The sequence below is a fragment of the Carlito syrichta genome, unplaced genomic scaffold, assembly GCF_000164805.1.
Source record: "Carlito syrichta isolate Samal-C Ts95f unplaced genomic scaffold, Tarsius_syrichta-2.0.1 Scaffold316302, whole genome shotgun sequence".
Taxonomy (NCBI): domain Eukaryota; kingdom Metazoa; phylum Chordata; class Mammalia; order Primates; family Tarsiidae; genus Carlito; species Carlito syrichta.
This window is the reverse complement of record NW_007260398.1, coordinates 725,583-738,874: the sequence shown is the minus strand read 5'-3', so window position 1 is coordinate 738,874 and position 13,292 is coordinate 725,583. Positions and strand designations below refer to the sequence as shown.

The 13,292-nt window shown below is 52.7% G+C and overlaps 1 protein-coding gene across 1 annotated transcript in view; it reads right to left on the bottom strand.

The window, feature by feature from the left end:
* Window positions 1-13,292, bottom strand: part of LOC103276706 (dynamin-2-like) — a 46,786-nt gene that overhangs the window by 33,068 nt on the left and 426 nt on the right. The window lies entirely within an intron of this gene.

Sequence of the window (13,292 nt, the reverse complement as noted above, 5' to 3'; positions counted from 1 at the left end):
AAGGCTGAGGCGGAGGATCGCCAGAGCCCAGCAGGTCGAGGCTGCGGTGGCCGGGAGCGGCCACTGCACTCCAGTCTGGGCGACAGAGTGAGACTCCAACTCAAAAAAAAAAAGAAAAGAGTTTACAAACCAAGCCAATACGTCCTTTTTCACTCAGTGCTGCCTCCCCACCTCAGAAAGCAGCCTGCCCTGAACTCCCAGTAGCCAGTTCCAGGTGAAGCCACAGGGCAGATGTTGCAGAAGCCAGGCTTCCCTCTGACTGGCTTCCGGCCAGATGGTGGGGAACTCAGTGTTGCAAGACAAGGAGACGGGCCAACCCAAACCACAGGAAGATTCCCTCAAGTTGAGCCAATGGCTCAAGCCTCCAGTCACAGGCCCCTGATCTTGATTGATGAGGCACTGGTTCCCAAATGCACCACGATCCAGTAGAAGAGAACGACCTCCCAAGGACCAAACTCAGAGCTGCCAGGCTCCTGGTTAAAGGACCAGCTGAGTCCTCCCAGAAAGGAGACAGCAACCCTCTAGAAGGACCCTGCCTATCAGCACAGAGACAGAGGCCTGTGGCCAGGACAGAAAGAGCTGTGTCCCAATCAGCCCTGGGGGCGTCCCCTAGGGCTGGCCTGGTTGTGCCAGGGCGTATCAGCCAGCAGACAGGGTCACCCAGCTGGGACTGTTCCTGCCTGCGAGGCCCACCCACTAGGCTGCCCTGACAGGCTCTTATCGCTGGGAAAGGGTGGCATGCAGCAGTCTCCAGGGAGCCTCCTCCTTCGTCTGGGTATGGGGGTGTCACCAAGGCCCTCAACAGCTCTACTGACCTCTTGTCCACAGCCCCACGGGTCTGCAGTCAGAGCAGATTCAGATCTATCCAAAGGAGGATTCCCACAGCAAAGAGCAGCAGTGCCCACTCCTGCCAGGGCCACTGGGTACCCAGGCAGGAAGCCAGAGTCAGAGGGGGCATCCCACAGGGTCTCACCCACTACAGCCTGGGATGGTCCTGCTGGCCCTATCAGACAGCCAAGGAAGGCAGCTCAGAGACACCATGCTGCCCTGTGTCAGGATCGTGGCCTGTGAATGTCATTACAAGTATATGTGCCTACTATGTGCTGGGACAGCAAGGAACAAACAGACCAAACTCCCAGCCCTTGAGCTGATGCTCTGTGGTAAAGGGGTGGTGGGGGGAAAGAACAAATGTATGCAAACTAGTTCCGGGGCCAACAGGGCCCTGAGGAAAACACAACAAGGCAGCAAGCCAGGGATGGTGAAGGAGGGGGAAGAATGAATGAAGGGGTAACTCGTGCAGAAATCTGCAAGAAAAGGAGATGCGGAGGCAGGAAGGAGCAGAGGCAGGAGTGAGCCTAAGGGTGCCCAGCAAGACCATGGGATTGGAGAGGTGAGGGAAGGGCAGAGGTGAGAAGGAGGGGATGGGTGGGTGGAGGGGGAGTAGGCCGTGGGAGGCTGGGCTCTGCTGAATGGGTGGGAGCCATGGAGGTTTCTGAGCAGATGAGGGCCAGGAGCAGGGAGACCAGGCTGGAGGTGAGGAAGGGAGCAGCAGGGACATGTTGAGGTGGGACATGAGGACATCAGGGAGGACTCTCTGGCCAGCTCCAAGCCCACTTGTTCAACGCCAGCCGTGAAGCAGACACCACCCGGGAGGTGAGGGCCACACACCAGCGCCAGACATCAGTTCTTCCACGCCCTCCCCGCTACACTGTACAAGGGCCATGTCTGGGTGCAAATCCTGGGACTACCTGACTATAAATGGCCTACTGTCCATCACCAGGATGCTGGGACATATTCGAAGATGCCTCTGTACCACAGGGTGCTAGGCAACCAGGACAAGAAACAGAAAGGGCCTATGGAACAGGGCACACGCCACAGGCAGGTCCACAGCCAGGCGGATGGACACAAATGTGTGACCAGCTCAGTGGGTCGCCTCTCTGCTTCTGCTGGTTCTCCCCACCTCAGCAGGAAAACTGGCCACCTCCTCCATGAAGCATTCCCTGACTATCATTCCTACTTCAAGTCTGCCTGTAAGGGCATCCAACTTCCACACACCCACCCACCTCCATCAATGAATGACATTCCCGGGAGGCCAAGGGGCTCCTGGGCTCACTCACCATGATGTCCTCTTACCAACCCTCCTCTGTCACTTGTTAGGGTGGCCCCGACTTCCACTGAAAATGAACTTGAATGAATAAGCCTGACCTACCTCAGCCCCTCAGCTGCCTTGTTCATAAACGGGACGTGCCGGCTCCAGGGGACATATAAACAGCATCTGAGACCTAGAGCATAGGACAGTGCTGATGACACGGATCCCAGGGCAAGGGGAAAAGGAAGGTTGCAAATCTGGTGAAGCCAGGGGTGAGGTACAGGTCAGCCAGTCTTGGGCCAAGGTGTGACCACTCAAAACCTCTGCACCTTTAGGCAAGCTTTGTGTCTCAGTTTCCTCATTAGTAAATGGGATCATACACCAGCCTCAAAGTGAGCGAGGTGGCTTGTACCAAAGCCCCAGCAAGGATCACAGGACACAAGAGGTGCTGTTGTCTCTCATGGGACAGTCACAGCAACTCCTAGATGCTTCCCCACCATGTTCCCATTCCTTAAGGGGGGTTAAGGTTGCTCCCAGCAACAGTTACAAATATATCAACACAGAAAAGTCAGGTGTATAGGTATGTACCTGTAGTACTGTGGGAGGCCAAGGCAGGAGGACTGCTTAAAGCCCAGAGTTGAAGATGAGCCTGAGCAATGGAGCAAGAACCCACCTCAAAAAAAAAAAAAAAAAAAAAAAAATCAGACAGGCACAGTGGCTCATGCCTGTAATCCCAGCACTTTGGGAGGCTGAGGCGAGAGGACTGTCTGAGCCCAGAGGTTCAAGACCACCCTGGGCACCATGGTGAGACCTCATCTCTACAATAAATCAAAAAATTAGTTAGACATGGTGGCTCATGCCTGTAGTTCTGGCTACTTGGAAGGCTGAGGTAGAAGGATTGCCTGAGTCCAGCAGGTGGAGGCTGTCATTCCACTCCAGCCTGGGTGACAAAGTGAGACCCTGACTCAAAAAACAAAACAAAAATCTTGAAGATGTGTCAAGTGGTTGGAAAGCAAGTTGCTGAATGACATGAACAGGGTGATCCCAGTTCTGGACGGAAAACACACCAGAAAGAACCAATCCGAAACAGTGCTACATAGTCCCCAGGTGCCAGCACCTGTAAACATAACTCACCAGAGGGTCTGCAGGGTCTGTCCCATCCTGATGATGGTGTCCCCATGTGAGCACAGATGCAAGGACAGGGAGGACAGTGTGTTGCTCTTCCTCATCTGCAATGTTCTAATACAAGAACACTATCTGTGCTCTACTTGCATAATTCTTTTTTTTTTTTTTTTTTGAGTCAGTCTCACTCTGTCCTCAAGCTGGAGTGCAAGGACACAATCACAGCTCAGTGCAGCCTCGAACTGCTGGGCTTAGAAGACACTTCTGCCGGGCTCGGTGGCTCAGCCTGTAATACCGCGCCTTTGGGAGGCTGAGGTGAGTGGATTGCCTGAGCCCGCGGGTTCGAGACCTGCCTGGGCAGCGAGACCTCATCTCTACAATAAATCAAAAAATCAGCTGGGCGTGGTAGCGCGCACCTATAATTCCGGCTACTCGGAAGGCTGAGGCGGAAGGATTACCGGAGCCCAGCAGGTCGATGCTGCGGTGGCCGGGAGCGGCCATTGCACTCCAGTCTGGGCGACAGAGTTAAACTCCAACTCAAAAAAAAAAAAAAGAAGACACTTCTACTTCAGTCTCCCGAGTAGCTGGGACTACAGACACCTGCCACCACACCGAGCTAATTTTTTATTTTTTCATTTTTTGTAGAAGAAAGATCTCACTATGTTACCCAAGCTGGTCTTGAACTCCTGGGCTCAAGCAATTCTCCTGCCTCAGCCTCCCAAAGTGCTAGGATTACAGACATGAGCCATCGCACCCAGACTAATTCAAATTTAGAAAAAGGAGGCATCCAACAGCCAGTGTTCTACCTCTCACATGCCCCCTGATTCTATCCACATTCCCAGCAGACTTGTGCAGGTGGCTGTAATTGAGTTGGCTCTGTGTCCTCTAGTTAAATGTACCTGCTGTTCCCTCAGCCTAGGATGCTCTTCTCCCAGTCCCTGCAACACTGGTTCCACTGTAGGGTGCTCACCCTGACAGCCCCATTGGAGCAGCACCCCAGTCACCATCTTCTGCCCCCACCCTCCTGCCCAGTACAGAGCAAATCACCTCTCGCTCTTAGAATCTCCCTGCTCATTTAACTCTTCACCTGTCCTCTGTCCATCTCAGTCTCTGCTGGGTGCCCAGCACCAGGCACGGAGTGGGCAATACTCAAGGCATGCCAGTCGGACACACAACCAACTACCTCAAAGCTCCCCAAGTCTCCATACCTTGGCCCCATCCTCAGACATGAGTGTTCACATTTGGCCCTACTCTCAAGAGCAGGCCCACACTTTCTCACCCCCACTTTTCCCAGATGTCTAGCTCTAGAGGACACAGAGCCAACTCAAGTTCCAGTCCCTGTTCTCCGCCTAGTGTGACTTGAGGCCAGTCCCTCTCTCTGGCCTCAATTTCCCCACCTGCGAAGAAAGGATGCTAAGAGCAGCAGCTGCCACCCGAGGGCTTCTGAGACCATGTGGTTAGACTTTACACCTACATCCTGGGTATGGCACAGGTTGTTTCTGCACAAACATTGGCTCTTGACAACATAGACATCCAGCAGTTGATGAAACGGAAACAACCATTGGGCTCCAGTTCAAGCGAAAGCTAGCTTCACAGGGAAAATTCTCCCCCACCCAGCGGGGATCTGATTGCCAAGATTAATAGGCACCTGGAAGCGGAGTCTTTTCTCTCAGGTGCCATCTTGCTCCAGAGGCAGAGGCATTTTTTCCTTTATGCAGATTGGAACTAATGCCCCATAAATACCTCATTATTGGCTTGGATTTTTCCAAAGCTTTAACACAATAAGAGCTTAATTACAGCATGCAGTTGGCAACCCCAGGAAATTACGGTTTAGATGATGTACCCATTTTCTTCAGCGGTTGAGAAGCCTATAATTTCAGCATTTTCATTCAAATCGAGCACCACTTTGGCAGATATGGCTCTGAGCCAAGTGCGGATGCTGAGGGAGAGGCATGAGGCTCCATGTGGCGGCCAGCCCTTCCTGCTAGGCTACCTTTGAAAGTTCTGAATCTAGAACAGTCTGTGAGGTCGTCCTCCACCCTCTCCCAGAAACGTTCCAGCTTATTACCAGGGGATTTCAATGTTATGTACCTGACGCCAACCATTATCTCTGGAAAAATAACTCTGAAAAAGCACCTGGACAGCCCAGAGAGAGCTTTGGAGGAATCTGTCCTCCTGGTTATAAACATAATCCCCAAACCAGCAAAAATAAACCAAGACTCACATGGGGAGACAATTCACATGGGGGGGGAGGTTCAGGTGGTGGACATCTTTCTGGGCTTTACTACACAAACAACTGCTTTAAGACAGGCCCATACAGTCTAGTACCTACAGGCGGCGTTCTAGATCCCACTAAGCAGCTAGTTCACCGTCAGTTGTCTGGACACCTTGTATGTTTGGCCAAATCCACTGCTGTTGGGCATTTTTGCCCCGTTTCCCACCACCAAACACGGAATGGGTATAAACAACCCTCATGTTTGCAGCCATGATTCTCACTTAGAAATGAACCAGGAGACCCGGTGCAGTGGCTCACACCTTAATTCCAGTACTTTGGGAGGCTGAAGCGGAAGGATGGCTTGAGGCCAGAAGTTCCAGACCAGCCTGGGCAATATAGTGAGGCCTTGTCTCTTCAGGATTTTAAAAATTAGCTGGGTGTACTGACATGCTCCTGTAGTCCCAGCTACTCAGGAGGATCACTTGATCCCAGGAGGTCAAGGCTACAGTGAGCTGTGATAGCACAACTGCACTCCAGCCTGGGCAACAGAGTGAGACCCCGACCTCAAAAAAAAAAGGAACAAGTAACCAGGAACAGCCTCTGGTAGGCATTTCAGTGTCTGAAAGAATAGGGTGTGTGTGCATGTCCTGCTCTGACTTTATCCCCAAAACTAGAAAGCTGATAAGCACTCTGTGTGTATATGCGTGTGCGCAAAAATGAGGCGCTACTTACATTAACAAAGTAATGATTGGGACACAGTTTGACCATTTCTTTAAAAATTAAACATGAAGCCGGGCTCGGTGGCTCAGCCTGTAATCCCGCGCCTTGGGAGGCTGAGGTGAGCCTGAGCCCGTGGGTTCGAGACCCGCCTGGGCAACTTGGTGAGACCTCATCTCTACAATAAATCAAAAAATTGGCTGAACGTGGTAGCGCGTGCCTGTAATTCCAGCTACTTGGAAGGCTGAAGCGGAAGGATCGCCGGAGCCCAGCAGATCGAGGCTGCGGTGGCCGGGAGCGGCCACTGCACTCCAGTCTGGGCGACAGAGTGAGACTCCAACTCAAAAAAAAAAAAAAATTATACATGAAAAATAAAAAAAGTAATGATGAGCTCCTTTTCCTTAAGGAAAAAGAAATTAATGATCATAGGAGCCCTGATCCAGGCAAAAGGGAGACAGACCTCACGACCAAGATGGTAAAAGCCATTTCACAAAAGTAGCAACTATCATGATCCCATTTCCAGATGAGGAAACTGAAGCGCAGAGAGGCGAGGCCACTAGTTTGGTGTGTGGTAGCACCAGGACAGCCACATTCCCAGACACCACTGGACCCTACCCCTCACTCCAGGTGTCCCGGGCCTGCAGTCCACCTGGGCAGGGCCTTGCATGGCACGTTAGGATGCAATTTGTTTGTGCCCAAAAGGAAAGTCAATGGAAAAAGAAGCCATTTCCAGGTGACTCTAAACTCCTAAGTTCCATTAAGGGACAGATCAGCCCAAGGGGCAGACAACCTGCCCCTCCGTCTGGCAGGTACATGAGCCAGGGCTCATCAAATGTGAACTGGGCCAGCTCCCACCAAGACACAGGTGCAGTCCTGCAGCTCAGCCACTCCTGAATTCATCTCCCTCACTCTCCTGCTGAACTGATCAGGAACATTCCCAACTCAGGGCCTTTGCACAGGCGGTTCCCACAGTCTCCACTCAGATGTCACTTGCCTTACCTATCTAAAATGTGACCCTGCACCCACCATGACCTCTCCCTTATCCGGTACCTGGATCCTTTTATTCTATCACCTCCTGCTCCCACATCTGTATTTATTTGTTTGTTTGTTTGTTTGTTTTGAGTTGGCATCTCGCCCAGGCTGGAGTGCGGTGGCTGTGCCACCGCAGCCTCGACCTGCTGGGCTCGAGTGATCCTTCCGCCTCAGCCTTCCAAGTAGCTTTCTACAGGCATGCGCCAACATGCCTGGCTAATTTTTTGATTTATAGTAGAGATGAGGTCTTGCCAAGTTGCCCAGGCTGGTCTCAAATCCATGAGCTCAGGTAATCCTCTCACCTCGGCCTCCCAAAGTGCTGGGATTATAGGCGTGAGCCACTATGCCTGGCCCACATCTTTATTTTATGTGCTGCCTGCAGGCCAGCTCTGCAGGGCAGGGGTTCTATAAACCAGCTCAAGGCTATGTCTCCAGGCACACAGTAAAGGTGCTCAGAAAACACATTTTCCGATGAACAATACCTAATGTTTGAGGCACTTCCTCTGTGCCAAGAGTACTAAATGGTCTCACTTAATCCTTATTCATCCCTAAGAAAGAAGTGCTATTATAACTCCCATTTTTAAAAGGATGGATTAAGTCTCCTGCCGCGGTCTCACAAGTATGCAATGACAGGTACCAGATGACTTCATCTGCCCTGAGTTGAAACACATCCAATCTGGCGTGGTAGCAGCCTCACTTCCTCACTGAGGAAATTGAGGCTCAAAGAAGGAAACCTCACAGGATCAGGCCTGGTCTATGCACTCTGGGCCAGAGGCCTCAGCCTCACCCTTCTCTTCTCCGGGTAGGTTGAGGAAATTCCCAAGGCCCTTCCTCATGCCAGCACCTGAGGCTAAGTGACAAGGTCAAGAGGGAGGCAGGCTCTCCCTTCCCCTTAGGGCCACAGGTCTATCTGCTTGTGCAGGGCAGACAAGCCAGGGGTCTCAATCTCAAAGGCTTCCAGGGCCCGGAGGAGTGCTGGGAGCAGTAGGGACGGTGGCCACTTCTAGAATTATGGGGCAGTGGCTGCTGCTTCTGAAATTCCAACAGCTGGTGCCATGGGGGACCCAGGCCCACAAGGCCAGATACACACCCAGCACAGCCACTCATCCAGTTCCCAGGGAGAGTGGAGGTATCACCCAATTTTTTTTTTTTTTCAGAGACAGGGTCTCACTGGGTCACGCAGCCAGGAGTGCACTGGAGCAATCATGGCTCACTGCTGCCTCAAATGCCTAGGCTCAAGCAATCCTCCCCTCCCAGGTTCCCAAATAACTAGGACTACAGGCACATGCCACCATACCCAGCTAATCTTTTTTCTTATTTTTTGTAGAGACAGGGTTTTGCTTTGTTGCCCAGGCTGGCCTCAAACAATCCTTCCACCTCTGGCCTCCCAAAGTGTTGAGATTACAGGTGTGAGCCACAGTGCCTGGCTCACCTCCATCTTACAGAGAAAGGATCTGAGGCCCAGAAAGGCAAATCCACTTGACCAAAGTCACACAGTCAAATGCAATAGGGCCAAGTCGGGCACAGAACTTGTGTATGGCACCACTAAACTCTATAGATCTGGGTGTTTTCTAGCACCGCAGAAATCCAGCTGATGTGAAATAATAATTTTTAAATGTTAGCAGGTAACTTATTAAAACCAAAATGTTCTAGCTGGGCTCGGTGGCTCAGCCTGTAATCCTGCGCTTTGGGAGGCTGAGGTGAGTGGATTGCCTGAGCCCGCGGGTTCGAGACCCGCCTGGGCAATTTGGCAAGTCCTCATCTCTACAATAAATCAAAAAATTAGATGGGCGTGGTAGCGCGTACCTGTAGTTCCAGCTACTTGGAAGGCTGAGGTGGAAGGGTTGCTGGAGCCAAGCAGGTCGAGGCTGCGGTGGCCGGGAGCATGCCACTGCACTCCAGTCTGGGCAACAGAGTGAGACTCCAACTCAAAAAAAAAAAAAAAAACAACCAAAAAGTTCTAAACACCCCCAAGAGCAGCGATCTGTACCCCTTCATAGCAGGCTGAGTTAACTAGGCCATTTGTACTTGGACCACATTCTTCAAAAATCCAAGGTGGGTACAGTGACTCACACCTGTCATGTCAGCACTTTGGGAGTCTGAGGCAGGAGGATCACCTGAGGCTAGAAGTTCAAGACCAGTCTGGGCAACATAGTGAGACCCTGGCTCTAAAAAAAAAATTAAAACCTTAATTGGATGGGACTGGTGGTGTGCACCTGGAATCCCAGCTACTCATGAGGCTTATGTGGGAGGATGGCTTGAGCCCGGGAAATGAAGGCTACAGTGAACTATGATTGTGCCACTGCACTCCAGCCTGGGCAAAAGAGCAAGCAAGACCCTTTTTTTTTTTGAGTCGGAGTCTCACTCTGTCGCCCAGGATGGAGAGCAGCAGCATGCTCATAGTCACCGCAGCCTTGACCTGACGGGCTCAGGGAATCCTTCCACCTCAGCCTTCCAAGTAGCTTGAACTACAGGATGCGCCACCACGCCTGCCTAATTTTTCTTGATTTACTGTAGAGATGAGGTCTCTCCAAGTTGCCCACACTGGTCTCAAGCCCGAGGGCTCAGGCAATCCTTCCACTTTGGCCTCCCAAAGTGCTGGGATTATAGGCATGAGCCACCGTGCCCAGCAAAACCAATGCTCTTAACAAGCATTTTCTGCATTGCTGAATTCTACGAGGTTACACAGCTTAAAAGTGGCTGAATGGCCAGACGCCAGAGTGGGCAAGAGGAAAAGGCAAGGGGCAGAGGGATTGAGAGTAAGTAGGGAAGCCATGGAGACCCACATCCCCAATCCAGAGCTCTCAATTCCTCACTGAACAGCTTCCAACAAGAGCATTCTGGCTGGGCAAGGTGACTCACACCAGTAATCCCAGTACTTTGGGAGGCCAAGACAGGAAGACTGCTTGAGGTGACAACTTTGAGACCAGCCAGGACAACAGAGCAAGATCCTGTCTCTAATAGAAATTTTTCCTTTTTTGAGTTGGAGTCTCACTCTGTTGCCCAGTCTGGAGTGCAGTGGCACACTCATAGCCACTGCAGCCTTGACCTGCTGGGCTCAGGTGATCCTTCTGTCTCAGCCCTTCAAGTAGCTGGAACCACAGGTGTGTGCTATCATGCTCAGCTAATTTTTTTTTTTTTTTGAGCTGGAGTTTCACTCCGTTGTCCAGACTGGAGTGCAGTGGCCACTCCCGGCCACTGCAGCTTTGACCTGCTGGACTCCTGCGATCCTTCTGCCTCAGCCTTCCAAGTAGCTGGAACTACAGGCACGCACTACTATGCCCGGCTAATTTTTGATTTATTGTAGAGATGAGGTCTCACCAAGTTGCCCAGGCGGGTCACAAACCTGCGGGCTCAGGCAATCCACTCACCTCAGCCTCCCAAAGGCATGGGATTACAGGCTGAGCCACCGAGCCCAGCACAGCTAATTATTTTTTTATTGTAAAGACAAGGTCTTGCCAAATTGCCCAGACTGGTCTCTAAGCCCTGGACTCAGGTAATCCTCGCACCTCAGCCTCCCAAAATCCTGGTATTACAGGTGAGCAAAATTTTTCTTTAAAAAAAAAAAAAGCTGGGCGTGGTGGCTCACGCCTATAATCACAGCACTTTGGGAGGCCAAGGTGAGAGGATTGCCTGAGCCCACGGGTTCGAGTCCAACCTAGGCAACTTGGTGAGACTTCGTCTCTACAATAAATCAAACAATGAGCCAGGCATGGTGACACATGCCTGTAGTTCCAACTACTTGGAAGACTGAGGTGGAAGGATCACCTGAGCCCAGCAGGTTGAGGCTGCGGTGGCTGTGAGCGTGGCCCTGCACTCCAGCCTGAGCAACAGAGTGAGACTCCAAAAAAAACACACACACGCTCTGCTCAGTTCTGAGCCTGTTTCCAGCTCTGTAAAATAGGAATCACAGCAATGGCACCCCTATTAGGTAAATCTGTAATCTGAAAGAACCTTAATTCTGGATTAGTTTTGTTGATGAAAGGAACCAGCCAGGTAAATAACAGCCCCATCCACATAGACCTACTGTGTGTCAGCCACTGTACTAAGTAAGCATTTTCAACTCTTCAGGTCACTGCAACCTTCCAACAGTCTTGTTAAGAAACCATAACTCCATTTTTAGAAGGCTTAGAGAGACCAAACCATCTGCATAGGGTCACAGGTGAATGAGACAGATGGAGCCCTGCAGATGCCCACCAGAAGCCTGGGCAGGCAGGAGACAGTCGCTCAGAGGGGCCCACTGCCCAGCCCGAGGCCAGGGCAGTCCTGGCTGACCCCAAGTCCACACCTTTCCGCCACAGTAGACACAGGCAACAAGCCAGAGACAAAACAGCAAAGGAGGAAATTCATGCTGCTGGGAGCAAAACCCCAGGACTCTGGGGGAGGCGGAGGCAGAGGCAGGGCCGAGCACCAGCTGGGTGGCCTTGGATGAATCTCTCAGCTCATCTCCAAGGTGGGGATGATAAAAGAACCTCCACCCAACTCCTCATCCTGGGATTCAAGACTCAGAACCAGGCCTGATAGGTAAACATGATCCCTTCATGGCGATAACAATAACAGTGATGACACAGAGGAGGAAGATGTTATCACCCTTCACAAATGGAGTACTTCCTGGAATGGAGAAGTGGCGACCATCTGGAAGAGGAGAAAGGCAAGAGGCGGGTGGGGGGGGGGGGAGGATCAGCGTTTTCAGTGGCTGCAGGAACTGTTCTCATTCATTTGCTTCCGGAATCCTAGAACAGACTGGAGTTTGCCCGCTGAACAGATGGACACACTGAGGCTTCTCAGGGCTCTTGCCAGAGGTCTGTTCAGGCAGGAAGCCCCTTCCCAGGCTCCAAGGCGGGCCTTCAATTTACAGGCTTTAGTTGGGGGGCTGATCCCTGTGTTTCGGGGCCCTGGAGCACCCTGGCATGGGCCAGGAAAGAATCCCGGGCAACAGTTACCGCAGGGTTCCATTCCAACTAAGGGAGAAAGGGGTTCAAGCTTCACCCTTTGGGTCCCTTCTCCCTGCCACCCTCTCACCACCCCCTGCCAAAAGACCCGGGCTACACAGTTGGGAGCAGTGATGGGCAGGCACCAGGCCAGACGGACAGACAGAAAGATTCACTTGTTAGACAGGAGCCAGCGCTAACTAGGGATAAAGGTGAAGCGTCAGCCTGAGAGAACAGAACAGGGTCCAGTCAACCAGTCATTCAGACGGTAGAGGTCAGCGGGGGTCGACCCACTGAGGGACTGCTAAGTATGAAAAGTCTGTGGAGCCGGGCTCGGTGGCTCAGCCTGTAATCCCGCGCCTTTGGAAGGCTGAGGTGAGTGGATTGCCTGAGCCCGCGGGTTCGAGACCCGCCTGAGCAATTTGGCGAGACCTCATCTCTACGATAATTCAAAAAATCAGCCGGGCGTAGTAGTGCATGCCTGTAATTCCGGCTACTTGGAAGGCTGAGGCAGAAGGATCTCCGGAGCCCAGCAGGTCGAGGCTGCGGTGGCCGGGAGCGGCCACTGCCCTCCAGTCTAGGTGACAGAGTGAGACTCCAACTCAAAAAAAATTAAAAACATAAAAGTCTGTGGGGACACTGACGGGCAGCCAGACAGCAGAGGTCACCCTGGACAGCTAGTCATACAGCAGGGGGCTGCCAGGTGGGGCTGGACAGATGGACAGCCAAATGGTGGTGGTAGGAAGGCCTACCCAGGTCAGAGAGGCAGCCAGCCAGACGGCGGGGGCTGCTCCAGATTAAACGAACAGCCAGCCAGACCACAGGGGTCGCCCACTAGATAACTAGGTGGCAAGTTTTGCGCCTGATAGCCAGACAGAAGCGAAGAGGGACCAAACCTGACCCACAGGCAACCAGATGGCAGAGTTCACCCCAAAAGCTGGAACCAGACAGATGGCAGGGGTCCCGGGCACCTCCGGTGCCACGGCCCCCAGCCAGTAAGACCGCCCCCGGCACCTGGGCCGAGCCCCCAGGCCCTGCAGGAAGACCTGCGCCCGGGGCGTCTCACAGGGCCCGCCTCCCCGTCCCCGTGCCCGTCGCGGGCACGCAAGCGCCGGAGTTACGCCGGCAGCGCAGGGCGCGCCATTCCCGGTCCGCCCTCCGCGCCCTAGGCCGCCGCCCGCCGCCG